This window comes from Pleurodeles waltl, chromosome 4_2 (assembly GCF_031143425.1).
Source record: "Pleurodeles waltl isolate 20211129_DDA chromosome 4_2, aPleWal1.hap1.20221129, whole genome shotgun sequence".
Taxonomy (NCBI): Eukaryota; Metazoa; Chordata; class Amphibia; order Caudata; family Salamandridae; genus Pleurodeles; species Pleurodeles waltl.
Window position 1 is genome coordinate 1,017,119,980 of NC_090443.1, and position 27,541 is coordinate 1,017,147,520.

Below are 27,541 nucleotides of genomic sequence, written 5' to 3' on the forward strand. Positions count from 1 at the left end.
TCCCATATGGTCTAGCGGTTAGGATTCCTGGTTTTCACCCAGGCGGCCCGGGTTCGACTCCCGGTATGGGAAGGTGTTTTATTTTTTCATGTATTTGGTTTTTCCTGTGTTTTTTGTTCTATACATTTGTGATAATTATTCATTTATTGCGATCCTACTTTCTGTCACATCCTGAGGGATTAAAGCCGGACGATGTCCCCTAAGTGTCCATAACATTTTGCTGATACAAAAACGGTGATAAAATCCTCACTGAGATGAGTTTCATTTTAAAGGAACCTTCGCACGTGACCCCGCTGCTGCCACGAGGCTGTGATTTGGGGGGGCCGCCCCGGTTTGTCACAAAACCTATAACTTTCACTCTCTGTGCGAAACGGCGAAGCTCAACGTTTTCTTTTCTTTATATTTCCAAAGGTTGATAAAATAAGTGTTTTCAGACCCCTTGCTTGATGTTTGTGGATAGGAGCGCGGTTTGTGCCTTTTACGCTGGTTTACACATACAGTCTCTCATCCTTGAGTGAGTAAATCGTCCATCACTATGTAGGGTGCGCATTTTATCCGGCTTTATTTCCCGGGATTTCTCAATTACATTAGATAGACTCAATGTCTGAGCTGAGAAAATGTGTTTGTCAAAAAAAGAGACATGTTTATGTAAAAAATGTGTCTTTTGCAGCTTTAGATTCTGGGCCTAGTTATCATCGCGTCACGCGGAGCCGCCAGTCACCTTGCTGTGCTGCGTGATGGGGAAGGGCGGGAATGCGCCGTTCTTAATATTGGAGGCGCATTTCTAGCTTTTCCCAGCGCACAATGTGCTGCCGAGCGCCAGGTGCCTGCGCTGTAAGCAGGATTGTTTTTGTACAGGAAGGGACACCGTACTGGGCAAAACAGTCATCTGAGGCATTTCCTCTTTCCGCGTGTGCTGCAGAAATACACGCCTCACCTGCGGCCTACGTGTCGCTTAATGAAAAAAGCGCTTTTTCAGCAGTTGATAAAACACCCAACCACAAAGGGACTTGGACCCTCAACTTTCTGATCCACAGTCAGACTCTTTGTCCAGTAGGTCAGGTGGGCACCATTTGGCAGGTGCTGCAGTGCTGTTCACCCTGGCTCAAAGCATCCCTGGCCACTGCTGACAGCCCACGCAAGTGCTGTACTAGAAAGACAGGGGCTGTAGGCGCTATATGTCCTCATTGCCTCCCCACACAATCCCTTACTTTCCCACGCCTCCTTGAGGACTGAGAGGTTAAGGTTTGGAAAAATGTCCTTAGTACCTGACGGTTTTATGTCCTTTCAAACTTGGGCGCCTCGTTGCGTTTGAACAAAATCACAAGTGCAGTTTGGCGTCCTCCTCACATTTCTGTTAACCCGTTTGGTCTCTCTGTTTCATCCTGAGCCTGTATTATTCTCAGCTTTTTCTCTGTCAGTCTTTATTCTTCTTTTCAGTCTCAGTAGTTTATTTTCTCTTTGCCTCTTTTTGTATTTCTCTCTCCCTAACTCTCTGTTGTATCTTTTTTGGGCTGTTTCCTTCCCACTCATGCATGTTACTGATGCTTTTGTGTGTTTAACCACTGCACAGACATGGCTAGACCCCATTTTTTGCCTGGTATGTAATGTAGCCAAAAAGTTGTTAGTGCCCAGAGCCCCTGCTAACCAGGTTCCCTGGGTCAGATCTCTTTCCCTGAGCTGTTGTGAGGCATTGGCACAACTGGCAACACCTTTAGCTGCCACTATAAGTCCCTAATAAATGCTACTTAGGTACCCAGGGCATGTGGTGCTAAGGGTAGGCCCCTGAGGGCAGCAGCAGTCGTTGAGCCACCCTCTAGGGCCAGGCATCCAGATCTACCCATCTCTATCATTGTAGGCTGAGTGCTTTGACGCAAACCTAAAACAAAAACTCGACATGGCACACTGCCTGTGTGCCCTGTCCAATATACACTGCATACGCTATAGGTAAGACACCCCTTTGGCAGGCCTTCCAGCCCTAAGGCAGGGTGCACTATGATGTATGTGAGGGCATAGCTGCATGAGTGATATGCCCCCACTGTGTCCTTTCCAAACCTGGGACACAGTGAGTGAACAGAGCAGCCATTTTAAATGCACGAGCTGGACACTGGTCAATATGAGTTTCACAGCTACATGATGGTCACTCTGAACCCTGGGTTGTTTGGTCTCAAACAACTCAGAATGATAAATCCAAACTGGTACCAGTATTGGATTGATTAACCACATGTACCCAGGAGTGACCTTAGAGGTGCTCCCTGTAAAAGCTAACTACCCTGGCATGGTTGCTAGCCGGTCTTATCAAGCCTGCCACCTCCAGACTCAAATCTGCATCCCTGGGGTGAGAGATCCTTCTCTCTGGGATTCAGAACAGAGCCCTTCCTGGGTGGAGATGCTAAAACCCTCTCCCTCAGGAATGTACACTGCTGGCGAGCTTTACAGGACTTACCACCTTTGAAACTTGACCTCCAGGCCTGCTGCAAGCAGAAGATGGCTGCCCCTTTTGCAAACTCCCACTTTTGGCAGCAGCAATGGTGGAAAATCAAACAAAGGACAGGAGGAGTGGCCCTACCTAGCATCCAATCACCCCTAAGGTGTTGCATGGGAGGTGGACTCTCTATTTCATTTTCCTCCATCTTGGATGGAAGGAAAATAGCCAATCAGGTGTATGGAAGTGACCTCTGCCCACAGGAAGTGGTCACTTAGTGGGTGTAGCCACCCAAAGGTAGGTGACCCACTGGTCACTACCGGGTTCTCCCTAACACGCCCACTAAATACAGTATTTAGTGAGCATCCTTAGACCAAGAAATCATATTCTAAGGACTCAAGAAGACCAGCAACAAAGTAGACTCAAGGCATGAGAACTGAAGACCTGCTGCACAAAGAAAAGGCACAAAACCCTGCCTGCTGCACCCAGGACTCGACAATTGCTGCTGACTGGTTGCGTGGACACAGAACGGACTCTAAAAACACCCAGAGGACCTCCACTCTTCAAAACTCACCAAAGATCTCCTTCCAGTCTGAAGGCATCACTCTGCAACCTCAAGAAACCACCAAGCCAGTGAGGTCCACTTCACTGACTAGCTGCTGACCGTGGAACCAGATACCAAAGCCAGACCAAACTTCATACCATGAACCTGGGACTGCCAGAAGGGAGCTATGAGAACTAGAGTTGCCTTTTGATGCCTTACCTGTGCAAGTAGCCTGTTGATCATGAGAAAGGGGGGCAAGTCGTAATTTAGGGAAACAGACCAGTCCTGAGAGAAAGCATCTGAGGCTGGTGCCAATGGATCCGGGTGCCAACTGTAAAATTGAGGGAGCTGGGAGTTGAGACGGAAGACAAAAAGATCTATTTACAGTGACAGGACCATTTGTCCTGGATGGAATGAAAGATTACGGGATGGAGTTTCCAGTCCCTTGAATCCCGGAAATGCAGAGAGTGGCAATCCGCTACGGCATTGAGGTTGCCCGGAAGATACTCTGCACGAACCAAAAGTTGGTTTGAAAGGCAATATTCTCAGAAGGCTTTGGCCAGTTTCGCAAGAGGTTTGGATTTCGCACCCCCTAAATGGTTTATATATATTACTGCCGAAATGTTGTCCATTCTGAGAAGGATAGCGCAGCAAACTCTGTTCTTTGGAAGGCTTCTGATTGCAAAGGAGCCTGCAAGCATCTCTAAACAATGTATATGCAATTTGGACTCCTCTAAAGACCATGTACCTCCAGTCAATATTGGACCACAGCAGACTCTCCAACCCGAGAGGCTTGCATCTGATTCTAACACAAGATCTGGGGCTGATGCAAAAATTGTTCTGCCGTTCCCGGCATCTAAATGGAGGAGCCACCATTGAAGTTCCACGTGGTAATCCTGATCTAACCAAACGGAGTCTGAGTATGCGAGGCCCTTTCTTAAATGCCACATTTTTAACCTCTGGAGAGCCCAATAATGGAAAGGACCTGGGAAGATGGCTTGGAAAGAAGAAGACTACAGCCCCCCAGTGCAGCACTTGCAGCCCTTCAGTGCAGCGCCTGAAGCCCCTCAATGCAGCACCTTGTAGCCCTTAGTGCAGTGTTGTGCCTGGAACCCCTCATTGCAGTGCCTGTAGCCTCTCAGTGCAGCGACTACAGCCCCTCAGTGCAGCGCCTGGAGCTCCTCAGTACAGCGGCTGCAGCCCACTCAATACAGCGCCTGCAGCCCCTCAGTGCAGCGCCTGGTACCTCTCAGTGCAGCAGTTCCAACCCCTCATTGCAGCACCTGCAGCCCATCAGTGCAGCGCCTGCAGCCCCTCTCTGCAGCGCCTGCTGGGAACAGGAGCAGCACGTGCTGCAGGTGATGCCTGTGGGGGCCTCCAGTTGTCCTTTGTGGAGCGCCGCTCTGTCTTCCCTACAGCACTGCAGTGAGAGCCACTGCATGCAGTGCTTTAGTGATGTGCAGAGTGCAGTGCTTTAGTGAGGGGCATAGTGCAGTGATTTAGTGAGGGATACAGTGCAGTGCTTTAGTGAGGGGCACAGTGCAGTGCTATAGTGAGACACCTGTGCAGTACTTTAATGAGGGACATTGTGCAGGGCTTTAGTGAGAGACGTGTGTAGCGCTTTAGTGAGGGACTGTGCAGTGCTTTAGTGGGGTACATTGTGCAGTGCTTTAGTGAGGGACTGTGCAGTGCTTTAGTGAGGGACATTGTGCAGTGCTTTAGTGAGGGACCGTGTGCAGCCCTTTATTAGGGATACAGTGTAGTGCTTTAGTGTTGGACGCTGTGCAGTGCTATAGTGAGGACACAGTGCAGTGCTTTAGTGAGAGATGTCGTGCAGTGCTTTAGTGTTGGACGCTGTGCAGTGCTATAGCAAGGACACAGTGCTGTGCTTTAGTGCAGGACACAGTGCAGTGCTTTAGTGAGAGATGTCGTGCAGTGCTTTAGTGACGACACGATGCAGCGCTTTATTGAGCTGCACTGTGCAGTGATTTAAAAACAAACTCACAATGTAGAATGTTGCAGCAAGTTTGTGCATTGAAAAGTGTGGCAGGATTTCTAAGGAACGTTTTGTGCTCATTTCTTAGAATCACCAAGTCCCCAGGAGCATATTGACTACTATAAAAACAAAGAGGTTGAAATGTGCGCCATGACTGTCGGTTTCATAAATCTTTATTCTCTGGAGCTGCTAAAGGACACCGACCACGAAGGGACTCGAACCCTCAATCTTCTGATCCGAAGTCAGACGCCTTATCCATTAGGCCACGCGGTCACCACATAGGTGATGCTGATGTGCTGTGCACCCCGGCCCCACTGAGACATGCCCTCGAAGGACGGGGCACAGCTTGCATTAAAGGCAGTGAATTGTGCTCGTTTTTGCAGTAACTCTGAGAGCAGCTCTTCGGCTCAGCCTAGGTAAGGCAATGTAACAAGCGCCTCGACAGTCTGACGAGGCACTTCATCTGGGTACAGACTCCCTTATTAAAGTTCAGTTTTTTTATTTTAAAACACATTAGTGTCTGTTTTGACGTCTAACTTCATGTGAATATGCATCACCGAGAGGTTCTAGTCACATTACTGCTCCAATATAGATTTGTATCTAATTTTATGAAGGGGGACGAGGGACCTTTCTGGATGTGGTAGTGGAAATAGTATGATCCACACGTTATCACCTGTTTCTCAATCAGCCGAAATAGCTCAGTTGGGAGAGCGTTAGACTGAAGATCTAAAGGTCCCTGGTTCGATCCCGGGTTTCGGCAAAGGTTTTGTGTTTTTTTCTTTCTTTCTAGTTCATCTAGTACTGGGCAGAAAATACAATAGACAAAAAAGGCGCAAAGGCACAAAGGCGGAAGTGACTGACCCCAACCACCTAAAAAGAATTAAGCCACAGAAAGGAGGGTGCGCTGAGCCCACTTTCTGAGTAAGGCTTTCTCGTCCCCAGGATTTAAAGGCTTGGATGTCAAATGGACATAGTAAATTAAGCGCTGGCAAAGCCAATAGGCTTGGCTTGTCAAACACCGTGTAATTTTTCTGTTTTGCCGCATAATCTTTGCTGCCTTTATTGAGTGACGGCTGCCGTGTGATTTGTCTCTTCAATACACGCCGGTGCCACAGTCCGCCCCTCCCCTCTTCCCCCAGCGCACAGGCACATTCCTCCAACTTCAATGTGTGTTTAAATCTAATATTCAGAGACAGTGAGGTGTGTTTTCAATATTGTAACACAGCAGCTGCTCACTACTGTTGCTGCAAATCATCTCTGTGACACCCTCCCGTTTCTGTATGAGAGGTCTGTTTTGATCTCAAATAAACTTTTTTTTATGGCTGTTTCAGGAAGTATAAACACATTTGTGTGCAAAATGTTTGTAATTGACTCTCACACATCACCCACATTAAAACTAAATTAAAGGGAAACAGTATTTAAAGCAATGTGATTAAGAATTCTTCAAGGTCATCGGGGCAAGCCTCTCTGCAGAAGAGCTGCCTGTATCGGGGCCCCTGGAAGGCTGGGGCCCTGGACCAGGGCCCACTTTGCCCGCCCTGTCTCTGCCTTGGCCAGGAGTTCCCTCACTGCCACTCTCCAGCAGCGCCCCTCATCTCTCCTTATCCCTCTCTCACATACATTTCATTTTTGTAAAGCGCTCTCATAGTTCACTCACACAGTCGTGTGATCTGCATGTGCACGTTCTTTGCAACAGGCACATTAACCCGCTGCGCTACTCTATGATGAGTCAAAACTGCCACAAGACAAAATTCTAATTTCTCACCAACATGAACATTAATCATCAAAGTTGTCTTGGCGTTTTTATTGTTGCCTGAAAATTGCCCATGGTCGAGGAAGTTCTCATACTTTTAATCACAGCGCCCCTGCCTTTCACCAGAATCAGCACCAGGTGGAGCTGCACCGGTCGCACAGCCCTAAGCCGGCCCTGCTTCCGTACCGCATCCTCCAGGGGCCCTGGAGTCAGTCCAGCCTTGATTGAAGGAGCCGCCCACATACATGATGCGTACAAGTAACCTCTCCAGTGACCCTTCTTGGCACATGGGATACAGCACACGGAGAGAAGCTCTGGGCAGCTCGAGGTGAAGCACCTTCCGCCGAGTTTACTTTTTATTACCTCGGTTTTGTTCATCTTCAGTGCTGAGAAAAAAAAAACATGAAATTTGGTGTCCCACACAAGCTCGGTGCAGTTACAAGGACAGGCACTTCAGCTGCAGACAATCCCACAGAAATATGAACATGGGCAAACCTACTAACAACATGCAGTGAGCAGAACTCTTAAACTTCCCAGATCCAGGCATGGAGTTAAGACAGTCAATGCTTTCTCTTTGCATTCTGGGACTTGTTGTCCTGAATGCATAATTGGATACACATGACTGCAACTCCCAGAACTCAAAGTGCAAAGCCTGGACTGCCTTATCTACTCATGCCTGCTCCTGGGAAATGTGAGACACAACCTCGGGGATTCACAGCGCCTTCTTGAGCTCTTTCACAACAGTTCAAAGTGCTTAATGCAGAATATGCAGGTAGTATTCACTCTCCTCTGCTATCTTCATACAAATGTGTATTGTATTCACCACTTTACAAAATAGCCCCTGTATGAAATAGGGTTATTGGTTGTGAAGGATGTGATTTGAGGGATGTGGGTCCTTCACAAGTAATAGGTCCACAATTGTCTCCTTACTGGGGACCAAGTACACACTGTAGGACTTGATTCTCGTGTGTGGTGAGGCAGAGCAGTCCAAGTCCAGCTCAGGAGGGGAGGGGGGGCACTAGCAATCCCAGTGCCATGGCACATATGGCATGGCATACATTCATACACTCATGCTATTAAATAATACATATTAATTTACACATATATATATCACTTACATGTAAGTACCTTTGGTGACACATTTATATCACCTTTCACCCCTAGTGGGTCTTGGATCCCATCATCACAATCTCCCCCATCAGTACCAGACCCAACACCACAGTATAAGGGTGTTTCATTTTACATGAGTCAGGCCTACTGGATTTGTCCACATGAATATGTAGAAGGCATGTCACGTGGGTCATCTTATTAATAATAATAATACTAATCACATGTTAGAATTCACCATTTAAACCAATGGAAACCATAACCATACACCAGTGCAACCATAATAAATGTAAGCAGTGCATTTTGCATCAATAAAATTGTTAATACAGCATTTATATTCAAAATAGCTACCAACAAACCCAGAATCTTTCGTTTACACTCTTTATGTTGCTAAATACAGCAATAGAACCCACCGAAAAGGATTGTTGCATTTCCCAAGCTGAGGAGTTTATTGCAGCAGTTCAGAGTGCTTTGAATGTAATGAAGCCCTCTCCTGGGTTTCATGAATTCATTCACCGAGGAGACTTTGGGTTAGTTGCTAAATGAGTACATGGGGGGCTGCTGTGCTTCCCACAATCCTCGTCTACACTTAAAGCTTGCATTAGTGGTGCCCATGCCCCTTCTTGGGGCAGCACGAGAAAGGAAATATGCTGGTTGAAGCCCTTGCGTGGCATTATGGGATGCATCCCTCAGGAGTTTGTGAATAAACAATGAGCTGGTCCATTTGACTCCTGTGGTCTTGTGCTGTGGATTTTGTTGGTTTCCTTTCCTTTTGTTATTTTGGTAATCCTGGGTACCTGTGCCCACTGGAAACCCAGAATTAGTTAGGGAGGATGGAGGTGGAGTGGGGGGCCCACTCCCATCTGTCTCACAGGCTCCTCTCTCGTGCGCACACCTTGGGTGCTGTGTGCAGGAGCCGGCCTCTCTGTTGCTGCTCCCATCGAGGGAGCAGCTTGTCTCCATCTTTTGCAGGTGGGAACGGCACTGTCTGGCGGGACCTCCCCCGTTCCACCCAGTCACTGGCACCAGGGGTCAGAGGCAGTGCCTACCCTGAGCCTCTTTTAGTCTTTGTTCTGGTTCCTGGCGAAGAGATCCCAGGATCCTCAGTAAGGGGTCCAGCACCACTGGACCTGAGAAGGTCCATCGAGTTCTGGGTATCAGCTGGAGATCAATTGAGTCCTAGGAGACAAAGTCCTTAGTCAATGTTGCAGGTCATCCAGGAGGAGAGGGTGGCTCCTCTTTCTAATGTCTTTCTTCTGCTAGTGTGTCCGTCCAGGTTTAGGGACTTTTTCCCGCTAGGGTACTGTGGAAGCCACATTTATGCCTTTGTGTGTGTGGGGGGGGACATGTTGCCCTTTCTTAACCAATATGGGGAAAGTTCCCAAGGATACCCTACCAACCTTTGTCGCATTTCCTGTGTGCCCTAATGTGAACAATCCCACAGTGCCCCTCTCTGCCTAACTCCAACATGGCTGAACCTTTCTTCCCCTATGAGTGTTCCTTTGACCACCCCACAATTGTGGCCAGTGAAACGAGCAGCTCCTGCCTTTTGGTCACTCTAAACCAGATTGGGGGGCAGCGCCTCTCCCACTAGGCTTGGTGCCTGACAGGCTACAGCGACAAAGGAAGGGGCGAGCCCTGGTATTAACTACATCTGCCTGTGACAGGGGAGACCTCTTTGAAGTTAATCAAGTTCTTGAGCACAGCACACAGGCCATCCTGTCAAGGGAAGTACATCACCACCCCACACTCAAAACCTTTTGCCTCAACTCCTGTGAGCAGTTCTCGTTGCACCTAGAATAATTCAGACTGCTCACACCAAATCTCAGATCGAAAACAGAAGGGAGGATTGCACATAGGAGAGATCAGACTGCACATTGAATGAGTCAGATGACACATGCAGTGCTTGAAATGGAAAAATAGAAACCGGATAGTTTCTTAGGAGTGCCTGTACTCTCTAATTAAAAGTATTGCGTTTTCCTGAGAAGTGCAGGTACTCTCCCTCTCCAAATAGAAAAGTGCTGGTGCTCAGTACCGGACGGTACCAGCCCATTTAAAGCACTGGACACATGTAAATCAGGAGTAGGTATGTTATGTTTTGGTATGTGGGGGGCAGGAATGAGACAAGGAACACTGTAAAAAACCTTCACATCACACGTGTGTGCACTGGGAAAAAATATGTGACAGGATAAATGATTGTGTACTTACTGGGGATATTTCTGTTTGGGAGATTGGACATGGTAGAAATATTTGATTAGAAAAACATTCTCAGTGAAATAAAAAGCTTTGAGTACACATTGCTGAAATAAATTGTGGGGCTGTGAACCGAAATTAAAAAGTATGCAAGGTACTGCTGAGATTTGAACTCAGGGCCTCCTGCTTATGAGGCAGGCACTTTAACAAACCAAGCCACAGTGCACCACAGGAGAACTCAGTGCCATGTTTGTCACGTAATATCCTCATGGTTGTGGCAGACCCCCCTGTGTGACAATCGCTGTCATATAAAACTCAACTCAAAACAACACAGTTTCCTTTTGTCAGAGGAACTGAGGAACCGAATCTGGTAAAAATCACTGGAAGCTTCCGGAATGCAAGACGTCACCCGATTTCAGACTCACTCATAATTACCAAACAAGCATTTGCAACGCCAGTATGTTTGGATTTAATACCCCCATGCAAGCAGACACCTTCCCCCGCACTCAGTCATACCACTCACCCAACTTCACTCTTCCCTCACACAGATATTTTTCATTCACCCATCTACACTATTCTCACACAGGCACTATTAACTCACTTAGGCACTATTCACTCACACAGGCACTATTCGCTCACCCAACTACACTATTCACTCACACAGGCACTCTTCACTCACACAGGCACTTTTTACTCACCCAATTACACTATTCACTCACTCAGGCACTCCACTCACTCAGGCACTATTCGCTCACACAGGCACTATTCACTCACCCAACTACACAATTCACTCACACAGGTACTATTCACTCACCCAACTACACTATTCACTCACACAGGCACTCTTCACTCACACAGGCACTATTCACTCACTCAGGCACTCTTAACTCACAGAGGCACTATCCACTCACTCAGGCTCTATTTACTCACAGAGACACACCCTCAACTTGCACAGTGCAGCAGAGTTTAGTGCTGTGAATGAGTCGATGGTAATGGCGTCGGTGGACCGGGGCTGTGGTAAAGACGGGACGGTGCTTCGTGTACCTCACAAGCGGTGTCCACAGCCCACAGTGCAGGCAGTGACGCTGGTGTCAGCATGAGCATCGTCATCGGGGATGCCCAGGCTGAAGTGTGAGCAGACGAAGCCGGAGTGCGGGGCCCACAGGTCGCAAAACAAGCAGCGGCTCAGTGAATTCGTCCGATGACATTGTTAGTGAGACCAGGGTCACTGTGTGAAGTGGGGCAGTGTGGCTCCGTGCGAAGTCAGCAGGTCACTGTGTAGGCCAGCTGCGTCATTGACAGTGTTGCAGTGGTTTTTCTCCTTGAATAGCACAAAGCACACAGTTCCTTGTGCTGTAGGAAAAGGAAACTGAAGTCTTTGATATCCCTGAGTCTTCCAACAAGAGGCAAGCTCTACTCCAAGCCCTCAGAGAATTTTCTCAAGCAGGACACACACCAAAATTCACCCTTTGCACTCTTATGAGGCAGAAGCATGAAACTGCAGGCCAGTCCAGCAAATCAACACAGCAAAGGGACAGTACTCCTCCTCTAGCTCTTCAGCTCTTCTCCTTGGCAGAGGTTCCTCTTGATTCCAGAAAGATTCTAAAAGTCTGGGGTTTTGGGTCTATTACTTGTACCCCTTTCTGCCTTTGAATTTGGCAAACTTCAAAGCAAAGTCTCACATGTTTGCAAGATCCTTCCTTGTCCAGGCCAGGCCCCAGACACACACCAGGGAGTTGGAGACTGCATTGTGTGAGGGCAGACACAGTCCTTTCAGGTGTGAGTGACCACTCCCCCCTCCCTCTCACCACAGCTGGCTCATCAGGATATGCAGGCTACACCCCAGCTCTCTTGTTAACCTATGAGAGAGATAGGCATTGCAACAGTGAAACCGGAGTTTGGTAGTATTTCATTGTTAGGACATGTACAACACACCAGTACATGTCCTAGCTTTTAAATACACTGCACCCTGCCCATGGGACTACCTAGGGCCTACCTTAGGGGTGCCTTACATGCACCAAAAGGGAAGGTTTGGGCCTGGCAGTGGGTACACTTTACAGGTCGAATTAACAGTTTCAAACTGCACACACAAACACTGCAGTGGCAGGTCTGAGCCATGTTTACAGGGCTACTAATGTGGGTGGCACAACCAGTGCTGCAAGCCCACTAGTAGCTTTGATTTACAGGCCCTGGGCACCTCTAGTGCACTTTACTAGAGACTTACCAGTAAATCAGATATGCCAATCAGGAATAAACCAATCAACAATACAATTTAAACAGACAGCATATGCACTTTAGCACTGATTAGCAGTGGTAAAGTGCCCAGAGTCCTAAAGCCAACAAAAACGAGTCAGAAAAATTAGGAGGAAGGAGACAAAAACAGTAGGGATGACCCTGTAAAAAGGACCAGGTGCAACAGAGACCATATACACTAGGCCATAAAGTCACCCAAATCTTGACTCGTCCATTGGTTTCTCCTGTCCAGTGTTGCCAGATTGGGCCATTTCCTGCACAAATGGGTGGCATTTTTTCCCATTTATGTACGAAAAAACTCAATTGGTGGGTGCCTATTTTTTGGGCGTATATTAGCCTGTTGTGTGCATTTTTTAAAGCTGGGGCGGCATCTTACCACTGCAGTTGATTTTACTTCAGCTGCCTGGCACTTTATTGTTAAAGTGGCATTGGCATTTATCATGGCAGCCTTACTCTCAGACTGTGCACACACATCACGTGATGCAGGATAGGCAGGCGCAGGCAGCGTTGACAGCCAGGAGGAGGACTCAGCACACTGAACTGACAACTCACTGAGTGCTTGCAGGCAGGTAAGACCTCAGCTGGTGTTTGGGTCACAGGGTCATCAATCTAGTAGCGTGCAAAAGCACTACCAATGACAGCCCGATATAATAAATATATTGGCCAATCCCTTCCCCGGTCCGCGCATTCAAGCCTTCACTCCAGAGGCGTGGGACACCCTCACCTCCTCGCGGTACTGGCTGACAGTGTGCCATTGCCCTGCAGTGCCAGTGAATGACTAGTGACGAGAAGTGAGTGCTGTGGCAGGCAGTGCCCAGCAGCCATAACTAGCCCAGCGGCCAAGCCCGGCCTGACTCTCATACACCCAGTCCCTCTCTTGAGCTGTCTCCTGAGCCCAGCAGCAGTTCAGCATCACTGTGCCGGGAGCTGGGGCTCGAATGGCTTCTCTTGAGATTGGGGCGGGTCTGGTAGTATGGAGAAGTGAAACCCTGGGACTCTAACACTCCCCGGTAAGTGTGTGCAGGAAGAATCACTCTGGGTCGTGATTATAAAAACAAAACAGCGGCCCTCTGTAATGTAAGTGACGAACATATTAAGTGCCCCACTATCTTCAGGTACGGTTCGCGCTATATAAAAATTGCTGAAAAATGCACAGAGGTAGAAACAAAGCCTTAACATAAGGAAAGACAAATAGAAACACATTTACTGTCTGATTTGTACAGAGTGAAGCCAGAGATTTTGGACAAATCATGGCTTACATACTTAAACTGTGTGACCTTAGGCAAATATTTTATTTCACCAAAACTACTTTTTCTTCATAATCAGGAATGAAAGCACTTTCAGATGCGTGCCTTCAGAATACCAACTGTATATAAACCTGTTGTTTTTGAGTTACTAGACTACAATGTTGCTCTATAATAATTGAGGCCACAAACAGGATTCACATGACAACTGCCCTGCCTCCTGGGTCACTAATGGCACTGTTGCCAGGGTCAGGAATGGTTCTAGGTTCATGTTTAGTACATACAGTACATACTGCTATAATAAAATACTTTAATGTTAAAGCATCTACATGTTAAAGAAATGCACTTTTTAAATTTAGAACAGCTTATCATATTCTGTCATGATTGAGGCATCACTTACCTGGCTTTTAATTTGAGGACTCGGTCATGCACGGAATCTTCGAGCGAGGGCCCATCCTTGGCTTGGATCTCCCTGATAGCTGTCGGATTGCCCACCTCTAGTGCGCAGTGCACATGCTGAGAGCTTAAGTATTTTCAGGCACTGTCATATATGCTAGTGAGGTCATTAGCTCATATGGGAGCCCCTTGAAATGCTTGTGATCAGGATATCTGCAAAATAAAAAAGATTCACTTGCTTTGTGCACAGATTGTGTGCACGCATTGTAAGGCAAGCAAGGCATTTAAGGGAAATGTTAAAGTGTATCAGAGATTATCATGGATGAAGTACATGGATTTACAAATTGCTTCAGGGGCAATGATTAATGGCGTAATTTTTAAATGCATACTGTAACATAACAGTTATTTGCATAACAAACATTTGCACCTTTGGGCATCCTGGCTGTTAAATAAGATGTTTGTTGCTTGTAATCTATGTTGTTCCAAGCAAGACTCCCTTTTACGCACACTACGTTATACCACCTCCAGCTCTGACCTGCTTTGAGGCACCATGTTTGCATTTTGCGGAAGACACTATGGTGATGGCACAGCACGTAGAAGGAAAGTAGGACAGTATCTTACAAAGGAGCAGGGCATAGAAAATGCACAGAGAAAGTTGTATATCATTTATTTTTAATAAGTGTATCCGTGTGTTAGGCACATGAAACCTAGAAGAGCGATGCTTGATGGAATAAGTCTGGACCATTATTTGGGGTGCTTGTAGTAAACTCTCTACATGTTATAGCAAAATGTTGTACTCTCACTAGAAGGAATGTGTATCACGCAACAAAAGGACGTAGACTTAGCTTTAATAAAATATTATTAGTATTAATGGTTTGAGTCCAAAAACCCTCCCACCTGTCGTATTGTGGGTGTATTGCCCAGGCGCATTCCAGGCTTGATTTCGGGGTGTGCTTTGGAACTAAAGATGCCTCGAGAGGGCTGGAAGGTGGGGCAGCAGACGCGCTGCATCAGGGTAGGAGAAACGTGCAAGGATGTCTTTCCCTCTTAGGTCCTGTTGACCCTCGTACTCCAGGGCAGAGGTGGTAGGTCACTAATGCACGAGCGGGGCAGTGCCTCAGTAGGTGCAGAGGAGGCAGCGCGAGGCGACTGGCACACTGCCCTGCTGCCCTCTTACTGCCAAGTCTTGGAAGTAGCAGAGCATCGGAGCAGGCTATAGATATGTCTGGACATGCAAGAGGGTCAGTTGCCATTCTATATAGGCCAACATTTTAGACAAGGAAAGTTGGAGGTTTTAAAAACAATATTGGGATCATGTATTTTCCCACTGACTTCTATTGAAGCAGAGACATTTTCAGGCAGGAGCCCTTTATGGCTTTAAAGATCGTCAGTCTTCTGCCTGAATGGGGTCCGCTGACGTTTATGTGGTTCACCCGAATCTAGAATGCGCGGTGTGCATCTGAAAGGCAGTAAAAAAAGCAGGTTGTGCTTTGGGTCAATAGGTAGGGCTCTCTAATCTCACAGATAAACGCTGCAGGTAATCTAGAAAATGCTAGTCTTACATTTGGCACTGACATCATATTGGGATTAACAGTGTTGTGTGCCCCAGTGCAAAAGAAAACACAGGACACAGTGTTCTGGTGCGCTTTGAAAATCTGCTGCATGTACCTCGCAGCACTACTTTTATTTAGCGCATGCACCATGTCACGGCCAAAGGGAGGGGGGTCTGTCTTCACAGTCCAGGCAGAAACCCCTCTCAAATCGAGCATTCCCGTTCCGACACAACATTCCTCCTCTACCCCAAAAAGAAAAAAAAGAAGAAAAAAAACAAATACAGAGGACAGAAAACTGAACCATAGGTAACCATTGTCTTTCAGCATGGTGCTATCTTATATCACTAGAAAGTCTTTCAGCTGCTAGACGGGACCGGCTTAGGTCTCAGGTGGTACCTCTCAGTTCCTGCACTGGCGGAGCATCCGTCAGTGTCCCTGCATTGCCGTTGGGTCACGAGGGTGCAAGCTGACTATCTCATTCCTGGCCTTCCGTCATACCATGGAGATTGGTGTAGGAAGGTAGCCTCTTTCTTGCCTTGTTACCCCCACTTTTGGCCTGTTTGTGAGTGTATGTCAGGGTGTTTTTACTGTCTCTCTGAGATCCTGATAGCCAGGGCCCAGTGCTCATAGTGGAAACCCTATGTTGTCAATGTGTTTGATATGTGTCACTAGGCTCCTGCTAACCAGGACCCCAGTGCTTATACATTTGTGGCCTATATGTGTTCCCTGTGTGGTGCCTAACTGTATCCCCGAGGCTCTGCTAACCAGAACCTCAGTGTTTATGCTCTCTCTGCTTTTAAAATTGTCACTGCAGGCTAGTGACTCATTTTACCAATTCTTATTGGCACAATGGAACACCCTTATAATTCCCTAGTATATGGTACCTAGGTACCCAGGGTATTGGGGTTCCAGGAGATCCCTATGGGCTGCAGCATCTCTTATGTCACCCATAGGGAGCTCAGACAATTCTTACACAGGACTGCCACTGCAGCCTGAGTGAAATAACGTCCACGTTATTTCACAGCCATTTTACACTGCACTTAAGTAACTTATAAGTCACCTATATGTCTAACCCTCACTTAGTGAAGGTTAGGTGCAAAGTTACTTAGTGTGAGAGCACTCTGGCACTAGCCAAGGTGCCCCCCACATTGCTCAGGGCAAATTCCCCGGACTTTGTGAGTGCGGGGACACCTTTACACGTGTGAACTACATATAGGTCAATACCTACATGTAGCGTCACAATGGTAACTCCGAACATGGCCATGTAACATGTCTAGGATCATGGAATTGTCCGCTCAATACCATTCTGGTACTGGGGGGACAATTCCATGCATCCCCGGGGCTCCAGCATGGAGCCTGGGTACTGCCAAACTAACTCTCTGGGGTTTTCTCTGCAGCTGCTGCTGCTGCCAACCCACAGACAAGCTTCTGCCCTCCTGTGGTCTGGGCAGCCCAGTCCCAGCGAGGCAGAACAAAGGATTTCCTCTGAGAGAGGGTGTTACACCCTATCCCTTTGGAAATAGGTGTTAAGGGCCTGAGAGGAGTAGCTTCTCCTGGCCTCTGGAAATGCTTTGAAGGGCACAGATGGTGCCCTCCTTGCATAAGCCAGTCTACACTGGTTCAGGGATCCCCCCAGCCCTGCTCTGGCGTGAAACTGGACAAAGGAAAGTGGAGTGACCACTCCCCTGACCAGCACCTCCCAAGGGGAGGTGCCCAGAGCTCCTCCAGTGTGTCCCAAACCTCTGCCATCTTGGATTCAGAGGTGTGAGGGCACAGTGGAGACCTCTGAGTGGCCAGTGCCAGCAGGTGACGTCAGAGGCCCCTCCTGGTAGGTGCTTACCTCTCTCTGTAGCCAATCCTCCTCTGAGGGCTATTTAGGGTCTCTCCTGTGGGTTTCTCATCAGATAACGAATGCAAGAGCTCACCAGAGTTCCTCTGCACTTCCCTCTTTGACTTCTGCCAAGGATCGACCGCTGACTGCTCCAGGACGCCTGCAAAACTGCAACAAAGTAGTAAGAAGACTACCAGCAACATTGTAGCGCCTCATCCTGCCGGCTTTCTCGACTGTTTCCTGGTGGTGCATGCTCTGAGGGCTGTCTGCCTTCACCCTGCACTGGAAGCCAAGAAGAAATCTCCTGTGGGTCGACGGAATCCTCCCCCTGCCAACGCAGGCACCAAACTTCTGCATCACCGGTCCTCTGGGTCCCCTCTAATCTTGACGAGCCTGGTCCCTGGAACACAGGAGCTGGATACAAGTGTCGCCGACAGTTCTGTGACCCTTCTGTCCAAATTTGGTGGAGGTAAGTCCTTGCCTCCCCACGCCAGACAGTAATCCTGTGTACTGCGTGAACTGCAGCTGCTAGCACTTCTGTGCACTTTTGCAAGACTTCCCTTGTGCACAGCCTAGCCCAGGTCCCCAGCACTCCATCCTGCATTGCCCAACTCGCTGAGTTGGTCTTCGACTTCGTGGGACTGCCTTTTGTTGTGCTGAGATGACCGCCATGCTCAGATCTTCTGAATGCCTGTCCAGTGACTTCTGTGGGTGCTGCCTGCTTCTACGTGGGCTCTCTGTGTTGCTGAGTGCCCCCTCTGTCTCCTCCTCCAAGGGGTGATCTCCTGGTCCTTCCTGGGAGCTGGCAGCACCCAAAACCTTGAACCGCAACTCTTGCAGCTAGCAAGGCTTGTTTGGGGTCTTTCTGCGTGGAAATAACTCTGCGTCCTCCAGCACGCCGTGGGACATCTTCTGACCAAAGGAGAAGTTCCTGGCTCCTTCCGTTGTTGCAGAATCTTTGCTTCTTCCACCCCAAGGCAGCCCTTTTGCACCTTCATCCAGGGTTTAGTGGGCTCATGCCCCCACTGGACACTTGTGTGACTCTTGGACTTGGTCCCCTTCCTTTACAGGTCCTCAGGTCCAGGAATCCGTCTTCAGTGCAGTGCAGTCAGTTGTTGTCTTTGCAGAATCCCCTATCTCAACTTTACTGTCTTTCTGGGGTAGGCAGGTAACTTTACTCCTACTTTTCAGGGTCTTGGTGTGGGGTATCTTGGACACCCCTAGTGTTTTCTTACACTCACAGTGACCCTCTACACACTACACTAGGCCTGGGGTCCATTCGTGGTTCGCATTCCACTTTTGGAGTATATGGTTTGTGTTGCCCATAGGCCTATTGTCCCCTTTTGCATTATATTGTGTTCTACAGTGTTTGCACTACTTTTCTAACTGTTTACTGATTTTGGTTTGTGTGTATATTTTGTGTATTTTACTTACCTCCTAAGGGAGTATATCCTCTGAGATAATTTTGGCATATTGTCACTAAAATAAAGTACCTTTATTTTTAGTAACTCTGAGTATTGTGTTTCTTATGATATAGTGCTATATAAGTGGTATAGTGGGAGCTTTACATGTCTCCTAGTTCAGCCTAAGCTGCTTTGCTATAGCTACCTCTATCAGCCTAAACTGCTAGAACACTACTAATCTACTAATAAGGGATAACTGGACCTGGCACAAGGTGTACGTACCACAAGGTACCCACTATAAGCCAGGCCAGCCTCCTACAATCGGGTACTGTATCTTCTGAGCGGTCATCTCGGAAGGTTGTGACCCTTGATTCCAGAATGTCAGCGTAGTCATTCCCCGTTTCTGCACTCTCCTCCTCAGGGAGCGGTGTGGAGCTGTCTTCTTCCGTCCCACAGTCTTCCGATCGATACCGTTTGAAGAACGAGATATTCCTAGTCACCTGCTCATGATCTTTGACTGCAGTGACCATAGTGCCTCTAATCCTCAGCACAGTCCATGGCATCGGTTCAAAAGGGAGTCTAAACTTCCACCCAGGGTGTCTGTTTTTTATCAACACTTGGTCGCCTACTTGAATGGGTGACTGTCTCACCTTCCTCTTTCTAGACATGTGGTCATTGGCAGATCCCCGCTGACGATGTCTCTCACTTGCTTGCTCCTGCAGTGGCATCGGAACATCCCTCTGCGGGAGGGTGTCCACCACTTGTCGGTTCATACACAACACACGAGGCTATTTTGGTGGTCGTGTGAGGGGTGAGTTCGTATTCTCTCAAAAATGCATACAGGGCAAGTCTATGTTGTGTGTCTTTGCCACCGCGATTCTCAAAACTTTATTTAAGGTTCTCATGAAACGCTCAGCATCACCATTGGCTTGAGGCCAGCAGGGTGTGATCTTCCGATGGGCAATCCCACGTATGGCCAGGTGCTCCTCAAATTCCTGGCTGGAAAACGGGGGATCATTGTCCGTTCTGAGTTCTTGTTTTATGAAATGAGTGGCCATTATCTTCTCTACCCGCGGGATGAGTTGTCCAGCTGTGGTTGTGTCTAGTATTTCCACCTCAGGATATTTGGAGAGGTCATCTATGACGACCAGCATGTGTCTGCCATCCAGTAGGGCACCCAAGTCAGCACTGGCCCGACACCAGAATTTGGAAGGGATTGGCTTTGTGAATATGGGCACTGGGGGTTCTGGTGGACCTACCACCTGGCACAGATGACAGTGTCGCACTACCTCCTCCACTTGCTGATCCAGCCCGGGGAACCAGACCTTGCAGCGGAGCCGGGCCTTCGTCTTGACCACCCCTTGGTAAGCTGCATGCGCCAGATTCACCACGCGTGACTGCAGAGACGGAGGAACCACCAGTCGCAGGCCCCAAAGCAAACACCCTTCTGATGACATGATGTAGAGTGGTCAGAGTGTGTCTTGCCTCTTCTGTTCGTCTTGACAGATTGTGTACCATCTCATGCCACCTATCTGTGCGGACCACCTTCATTGTTAGTTGTATGCATTCATCTCCCTGTGCGTCCTCCATGAACTCCTGCATTGACACCAGTAACGGTCGTGATCGGTCTGTCACCAACCATGCAAGGTCTTTCATGGCCTCGGCTTCCACTTCCTCCTGAGCTGATGAGGATCGGGCGTGCCGTGACAGGTACACTGCCGGGTTCTGGGATCCCGGTCAATACACCACGTGGAACTGATAATCTTGCAATTGCAGGACCCACTTCTTGATCTGGGGAGGCGAAGTAGATATGGATCTGCTGAAAAGTAGTACCAGGGGTTTGTGGTCCATTACCCCCGTTAACGGCTGACCATAGAGGTAGAGGTGAAAATGGCGGCAGCCCCAGTGGACCGCTATGGCCTCCTTTTCGATGTGGGAGTACCGTTGTTCCATCGCTGTCAGAGCTCTACTGGCATAGGCCACGGGTACCCAGTCCCCTTGCTCACTGTGTTGAGATCGGATGGCCCCTAGTCCCACTGGACTCGCATCCACCGCTAGCTCTGATTCCTTTGCGGGATCAAAGTACCTCAAGGTTGTCTGGTCAGACAGAGCATTCCTGGTAGCGCAGAAAGCCTTCTCTTGTACAGGTCCCCATTCCCAAGTAGAGTTAGCTTATGTCAGTTCTCGGAGGGGCACCGTTAATGACGCAAGATTGTGAATGAATCGGCCGCAATACGTGACCGTGCCCAGAAAACTTCTTACACCGGTGACCAATGTGGGGGCAGGCACTGCCTTGATGTCCTGTACCTTCTCCGGATCGGGCATTACTCCCTTGTCCGAAAAGTGATATCCAAAAAAGGCAATGTGATGTTGTAGAAACGCACACCTTTCTCGATGCAACATTAAGCCATTCTCTTGGAGTCCCTTGAAGGTGGCTTGAAGTATCTCCAGGTGTTCCTCGATGGTCAGGGCGTGTACCAGTATATCATCGCTCATGTTGATGACGCCTTCCAGTCCGGAAAGTACCCCTGTATCGTGTCCTGAAATACCTCAGCAGCACTGGAAATACCGAAACGGAGGCGAGTGTACCTCCGGAGCCCTACGTGGGTGGAGAAGGTGGTGATGGCTTTGGATTCAGTGTCGAGCAGGAGTTGGTGGTATCCCGAACTGAGGTCCATTTTTGAGAACCACATCGAGCCACTCACTTTCGCCACTATGTTGTCAATAGTTGGGGTCAGATGGCGCTCACGAGGAATGGCAGCATTGGGTAGCCTCATATTGACGCAGATCCACACCTCCCCCGGTTGTTTGGGCTTCAGTGTGACCACAATCAGTGAGCCCCATGGAGCGGGTCCTTCCACTCGCTCAATTATGCCAGCGGCTTCTAGTTTGCTGAGGTCCTCTTCTACCTTGGGCCGCAGGTGGAACGTGACTCTGCGATGTTTTAGGGTGATAGGCTGTATAGATTTGTCAATATGAAGGTGGACCTGTCTATCTTTCATACATCCGATTCCTTGGAACAGTTGGGAATGTCGAGCTATGAGCCCTTCCACACTCTCTTGGTGCTCACTGAACGCAAAGGACACCAGGCCCAGCTTCTCGGCTGTCTTGCAACTTAGTAACATGCCAGCGCCTGTTTTTGTGACATAGATATTGGTACTAACCATCTGACCCTCGTGGGTGATGTCCGTTGTGAACACACCTGCCAGCGGAATTGGGGTCGATGACCCAAACGCCAACACTCTGGTGGTGGTGGTGGTGGTGCGAGGTCTCGGTTTCAGCTGTAGCATATTCATGGCCTGGAGGGCCATGATGTTGCTAGAGGCCCCCGTGTCTATCAGGGCAACTACCGGTTTTCCTCCCACCTGTATGTTGCATTTTGGAATACGTTTCCGGAGGCTCCCGCCAGGATGTATGGCATGGATTACATGTACAGTGCCCTCTGACTCATCATCATCCATATCTCCTTCTGGGTCATCAGGTGTGTGGATCTGCGCCGCCTGCCTGGTCTTTGGATGCTGCCTGCCTGGTCTTTGGATGTTTATATATTTTGGTGGAGGTGGAGCTGTAGACCTTGGCAAAATGGTTTGATTTGTTGCAGTTCATACACCGTTTGCCTTGGGCCGGATATTATCCTTGGTGGGGATAGGATCCTCCACGTGTAGCAGTTCCTGTTCGGTGTATTCGTCGTCTGTTTTGATCTGCGTCTCTCCGCGTGTGCAGTAGCAATTGTATTCACTGGTTCCCCCTTGACCGTTTTTTGCAGGGCCGCCTCCATATGAGCAGCACGCACCTTCAACAGCTCCTTGGATCTCCCTAGTGTGAGCATGTTCGCCATTGACATGCCCGGCACTTGTAGAATGTTTTCCCTCAGTTTTACAGAGTAACACCCCTGGATGAATTGTGCTCAAAGCTCGTCCTCCACATCTGGCAGGGTGCAGGTGCTCGCCAGATCCCGGAGTCTCGCATAGAAGGCGCCCACTGATTCCTCTGGGAGTTGTTGAGCCTGGCGCAGGAGGAATCTCTCGTAGTCCGGGTTGTCTACTGGCTCAAAATGAGCAGTGAGAGTCTTCTTCAGAGACTGGTACGTGAAAGGTGGTCCTTCCTCATTGACAGATTTGCTGATTTTTTTGGATGACCGCCCCTCCCAGTTGTAGGAGCATGGGGCGGCGATGATCATTGTCCAGCGCGATGGCCATAAAGTAGGTCTCCAATCTGTCGACCCACTCCTTCCACCTAGCCGCCTAGGCCAATGGAGAGCCGTCAATTAAGAAGGGTTCCGGCGCTGGCATTGCTCTGCGCAAGCACAATAGGTGCCCTCACCCTGGAATTCGTCTACTGATGTACCTTCACTGGGCGTTGTTGTCACCTTGCGATGTGGCTTGTGTTATGGTCCCTTCATTTGTCTCTTTTCCACAGTTTATGTCTCTCTTTTTTTCTTCTTATTATTAGTTTAAGGCGTCATGGGTTCTGGGGAGTGGAGTTCCCCCTCTGAAGGATCATTCAGGCTGGCCAGTACCTGACAAGAGATGTGTCCCTCGCAGGATAGCCAGGGATAGCAGCAACTGGATTATCCCCGATGGGCTGCAGCCATGGAGCGCGCGTAGCCCCGTGGTAGGGGTAGCAAGAACCTTCTGGTGGAGGAGCAGAATGGATCCACTGCTCCTCACGGCCGCCAGATGATCACCGCTGCGGCCCGGTTCAGCAACCACCACAACGCGGTGCACGTGTGCAAAGGGCGTCCGCCCAGCAGACTTCCTCCTGCTCCTGCCACAGTATGTTGTTCGCCCGACTGCACGAGGGGGTCCGTCCTCATCGCCAAGTTGTTGTGTGCCCCAGGGCACTAGAGTGCAGGGTGTGCAGTGCAAAAGAAAACACGAGACACAGTGTTTTGGTGTGCTTTGAAAAACTGCCCCGTGAACCTCGCGGCTCTCCCTTTATTTAGCGCGCGCCTTACATTAGGTGCGAACCATGTCACGGCCAAATGGAGGGGGTCTGCCTTCACAGACCAGGCAGAAACCCCTCTCGAATGGAGCATTTCCGCTCCAACACAACAAACAGGACTACTAGTGTAAAATGCAAAAGGAAAAACACTGAATTCTACATATTTCTTTAAAAATAGAAATTAGTCTTATGTTTAAAATGTTATATTTATGATTCAAAATGTTTCTTTCAGCCTGTGATTGCATGTTTTGAGGGTTACAACTTTGGACTTGTTTTGGGGTAGGGCTGGTTCATGTTGGGCTTGCTTTGGGCTGGTAGTTGAACATCTTTGGGCTTCAGAAGGCTTTGACAATCTGCCAGCACTGCTCCTGTCACACACAGGCTGTGAGGGAGGTGGGCTGCAGGGGGGAGGAGCTGGGGGGGGATGAATACTTCTTTATCTGCGCCTCAGTTGTCACCCGTCTTACTCCTGCTCATTGTTACGTTCTATCGCTGTTAATGCTCTAAACATGAATGATTTGTGTGAGTAAAACGTCGTCCTTCCTTCACCACTTGTGTTGATACTCGGAGGCTGTGACATGAAGCAAATACAGCATTAGATGAGGAAGTGACGCAAACTCGACAGAAGTGGGGCGTTGTCCCGCCCGCCCCGCGCTTGCTCTGTTATTGGTTCCCCCTCTGTTCCTGTTCACCTGCAGTTTGTTGCAGTCTTGTCTTTACCCCTTTCCGCCACCCCCCACCCCCCTCTGCTTTTCTCACTCTTTGGAGTTATTTCCTTATTGTCTCTTTGCTCCTCGTTTCCTTCCTCATTAGTAAAATTATCTGGAACAGTTGTGTAATGGGGGGGCCGTGTGCACAGCAATGGTAGCCCCCCCTCCCAGGAATCCTCATTCGGCGTCACGTTCATTCTTTTTTGTGTGGTTTTTTTTACACGTCAGCGTCAGGTCTCTGTCTCGGTTGTGTGTGATTGTTTCACTCACACATACAAACTTCATCAACACATGAGGACTGACACCGTTGTCACCACAGAGGACACTTCTCAGAGACGCTGAGCCCAGACTTGCTTCTATGTGCTCCCATATGGTCTAGCGCTTAGGGTTCCAGGTTTTCACCCAGGTGGCCCGGGTTTGACTCCCAGCATGGGAATGTTGATTTTTTATACACTTGGCTATTAATCCTATTTTTTAATGCAATTGCTGTCATACATTTCTGTGACATAGATTAAAGAACGGAGGCTATCACTTAAGCATTCCATAATATTTTGCTTTAACTGAGGTGCAGATGAGATCCGTGGCCTGCGAAGGTGCCCGTCATTTTAAAGGACCCTTTGGACATGAACCCGCTGCTGCCAAGGGCTGTTAGGGGGGGCAGTCACCCCTTCTGTCAAAAAACCTATAACCTTCACTCTCTGTGCGAAACGGCGCAGCTTAACGTTTTGTATTAATTTATACTAACGAAAGTTGTTAAAATATGTGTTTAAAAACACCTTGCCTGATATTTCTCGCACGGGTCTATGCTTTTACAGCTGGTTTACAGAAATATTGTCTGATCATTGAGTGAGTAAATCGTTTATCACTACCTAGTGATGTTTTCCACATTTCACGTCAATGTGAATTTTATCTAACTTTATTTCCCAGGGTGTCTTCAATTACATTGTATCTGATAGAATCAAGTTGTGAGCTCAGAAAATGTGTTTAGAGTAGAGTGGCTTAAAGTGGAGTGGCACAACGTGGCGTGGAGTGGAGTAGATTGGAGAGACAGAGTGTAGTCTAGAAGAGTTGTTTAAAGTGTTGTGGAGTGGCATGGAGTGCCGTAGAGTGGCAGGGAGTGGTGCATAGTGATGTGGAGAAGCGTAGAGTGGAGTAGCGTAGAGTGGCATAGAGTAGTGTGGTGTAGCACAGGGTGGAGGTAAAGCAGAGTGGGAAGAGTTTAGTGGTGTAGAGAGAAGCAGAGTGCCAGAGAGTTGTGTAGAGTGGCATGGAGTGGAGTGGCAGAGAGTGGAGTGACATAGCATTGTGCAGAGTGACGCGGTGGCGTGGAGTGACGTAAAGTGGAGTGGAGTGGCATAGGCTGGAGTAGAGATGTACAGAGCGGTGCAGAGTGGCGTAGAGTAGTGGCGTAGAGTGGTGTATAGTGGCAGAGAGTGGAGTGGGGTAGAGTGGAGTAGAGTAGCATGGCGTAGGCTAGCATGGAGTGGCATAGAGTGGCGTGTAGCAGCATGGAGTGGCATAGAGTGCAGTGGCGTAGTCTGACGTTGAGAGATATAAAATGGAGTAGAGTGGCACTGAGCAGTCTAGAGTGGTGTAGGGTGGAGTCAATCAATCAAACTGTCAGGCACTTGTAAAACACAGCTTAGCACCCACGGGGTCTCAAGGCGTTGCTGTGGGTGTGTTGATCAGTCGACCAGAGAGGTCTTGAAATCTTTCACAAACTGCTTCAGCAAGACGGCCTGTCTGAGGTTGTGAGGGAGTGTGTCCATGGAGTGGCATGGAGTAGCATGGAGAGGTATAGAGGCATTGATTAGAGTAGCGTAGAGTGTAGTGGAGTTGGGAAGAGTAGAGTGTCATGGAGTGGCCTAGAGTGGTATAAAGAGGTATGGAGAAGCCTAGAGTAGACTTATGTGGATGAAAGTGGTGTAGAGTAGAGTGGAGATGTGTAGAGCTGAGTGGAGTACAGTTGCGTAAAGTGGAGTGGCATAATGTGGATTGGCGTGCCATAGAGTTGTGTAGCGCAGTGTGGAGTAGTGTCGAGTAGATTGGCACAACGTGGGGTGGCATAGACTAGGTTGGTGTAGCATGGAGTGGAGTAGCATGGTACAGAGTGGTGTAGAGTAGAGTGGCATAGAGTGGAATGGAGTGGCAAAGAGTAAAGAGGAGTGGAGTGGCAGAGAGTAGAGAGTAGAGTTGAGTGGTGTGTAGTAGAGGGGAGAGGTTTAGACTAGAGTGGCATAGGGTGATGTGGTATTGAGTGGAGTGGCGCAGAGTGGAGAGGAGTGGCGTAGAGTGGCATAGAGTAGTATAGTTGTGGGTGTGAATTGCTAAAAGGCAGTAATAAAATAGGCATGTACTGGCAAGAATCATTAACATGTAAATGTGTTATTAACATGGCATTTATACATTATAGCAGCTTAATCCAACCCACGCAAAATGTAATTTTATTTCAGTTGTATAACTAAGTCAACAGAGGCAGGCGCAGACAAAGCAGCAAGAGAACTGGAAACAGAGGAAGTGTCCTGAAACGTGTACCTCAATCATAACGTGATCAGCGGATGGACAGTGATTAAGGTGGATCAATCTGTGCTTGGTTCATGCTCCACAAACAGAAAAGGAAGTGACGCCCGGCACACACTGACCAATTAGGATGCAGCAAAGAAGTGACAATGAAGCCAATGAATGTGCGCAATGGGTCGTCTCCATGTCCTTCATTGTAAACAATACTCCTCGCCAGCAAGAGCACATGGAGCGCATGCACCGTCGCAGGTGAGAACTGAAAACTGCTCTGTTATTAATACCTTGGTACTGGAACATGATATAGATACTGGTTGCCTTATCGAATGTCAGATGATGATTGTGGCTCCGCGATTAAGGATCTGTTTCCTCTTGGCTACTCAGCACTTTATGCCCATTGGGCTGTTTAAATTGTGGAGGGGCTTGCTCTCATTGTGAAAAACGATTAGAAACATTGTATATTCTAATATTCACCTAAATCTTAAAATCTTATTGGCCAGAATTTCTGACCTACCCCACTCTGATGAGAATTTGCTGTAATACACTGCCTCCCGCCCTGTACCGTCTCCCTCACATGCCCTCTTGGCTACTGCCTTGTCTCAGCTCAGTTGAGACAAGCCCACAGACACTTCCAATGAAAAATAAGGACCATCTTTTCTCCTGTTAATTTAA

The 27,541-nt window shown here is 48.5% G+C and overlaps 3 non-coding genes across 3 annotated transcripts; 2 read left to right on the forward strand and 1 right to left on the reverse strand.

Annotated features, from left to right (window-relative positions):
• Positions 1-72, forward strand: TRNAE-UUC (transfer RNA glutamic acid (anticodon UUC)). Its single transcript has one exon. It is a non-coding gene; the product is annotated as a tRNA-Glu (tRNA).
• Positions 73-5,165: 5,093 nt separating this feature from the next.
• TRNAR-UCG (transfer RNA arginine (anticodon UCG)) lies at positions 5,166-5,238 on the reverse strand. The gene has a single exon. It is a non-coding gene; the product is annotated as a tRNA-Arg (tRNA).
• Positions 5,239-5,652: 414 nt separating this feature from the next.
• Positions 5,653-5,725, forward strand: TRNAF-GAA (transfer RNA phenylalanine (anticodon GAA)). The gene has a single exon. It is a non-coding gene; the product is annotated as a tRNA-Phe (tRNA).
• The last annotated feature ends 21,816 nt before the right edge of the window (positions 5,726-27,541 follow it).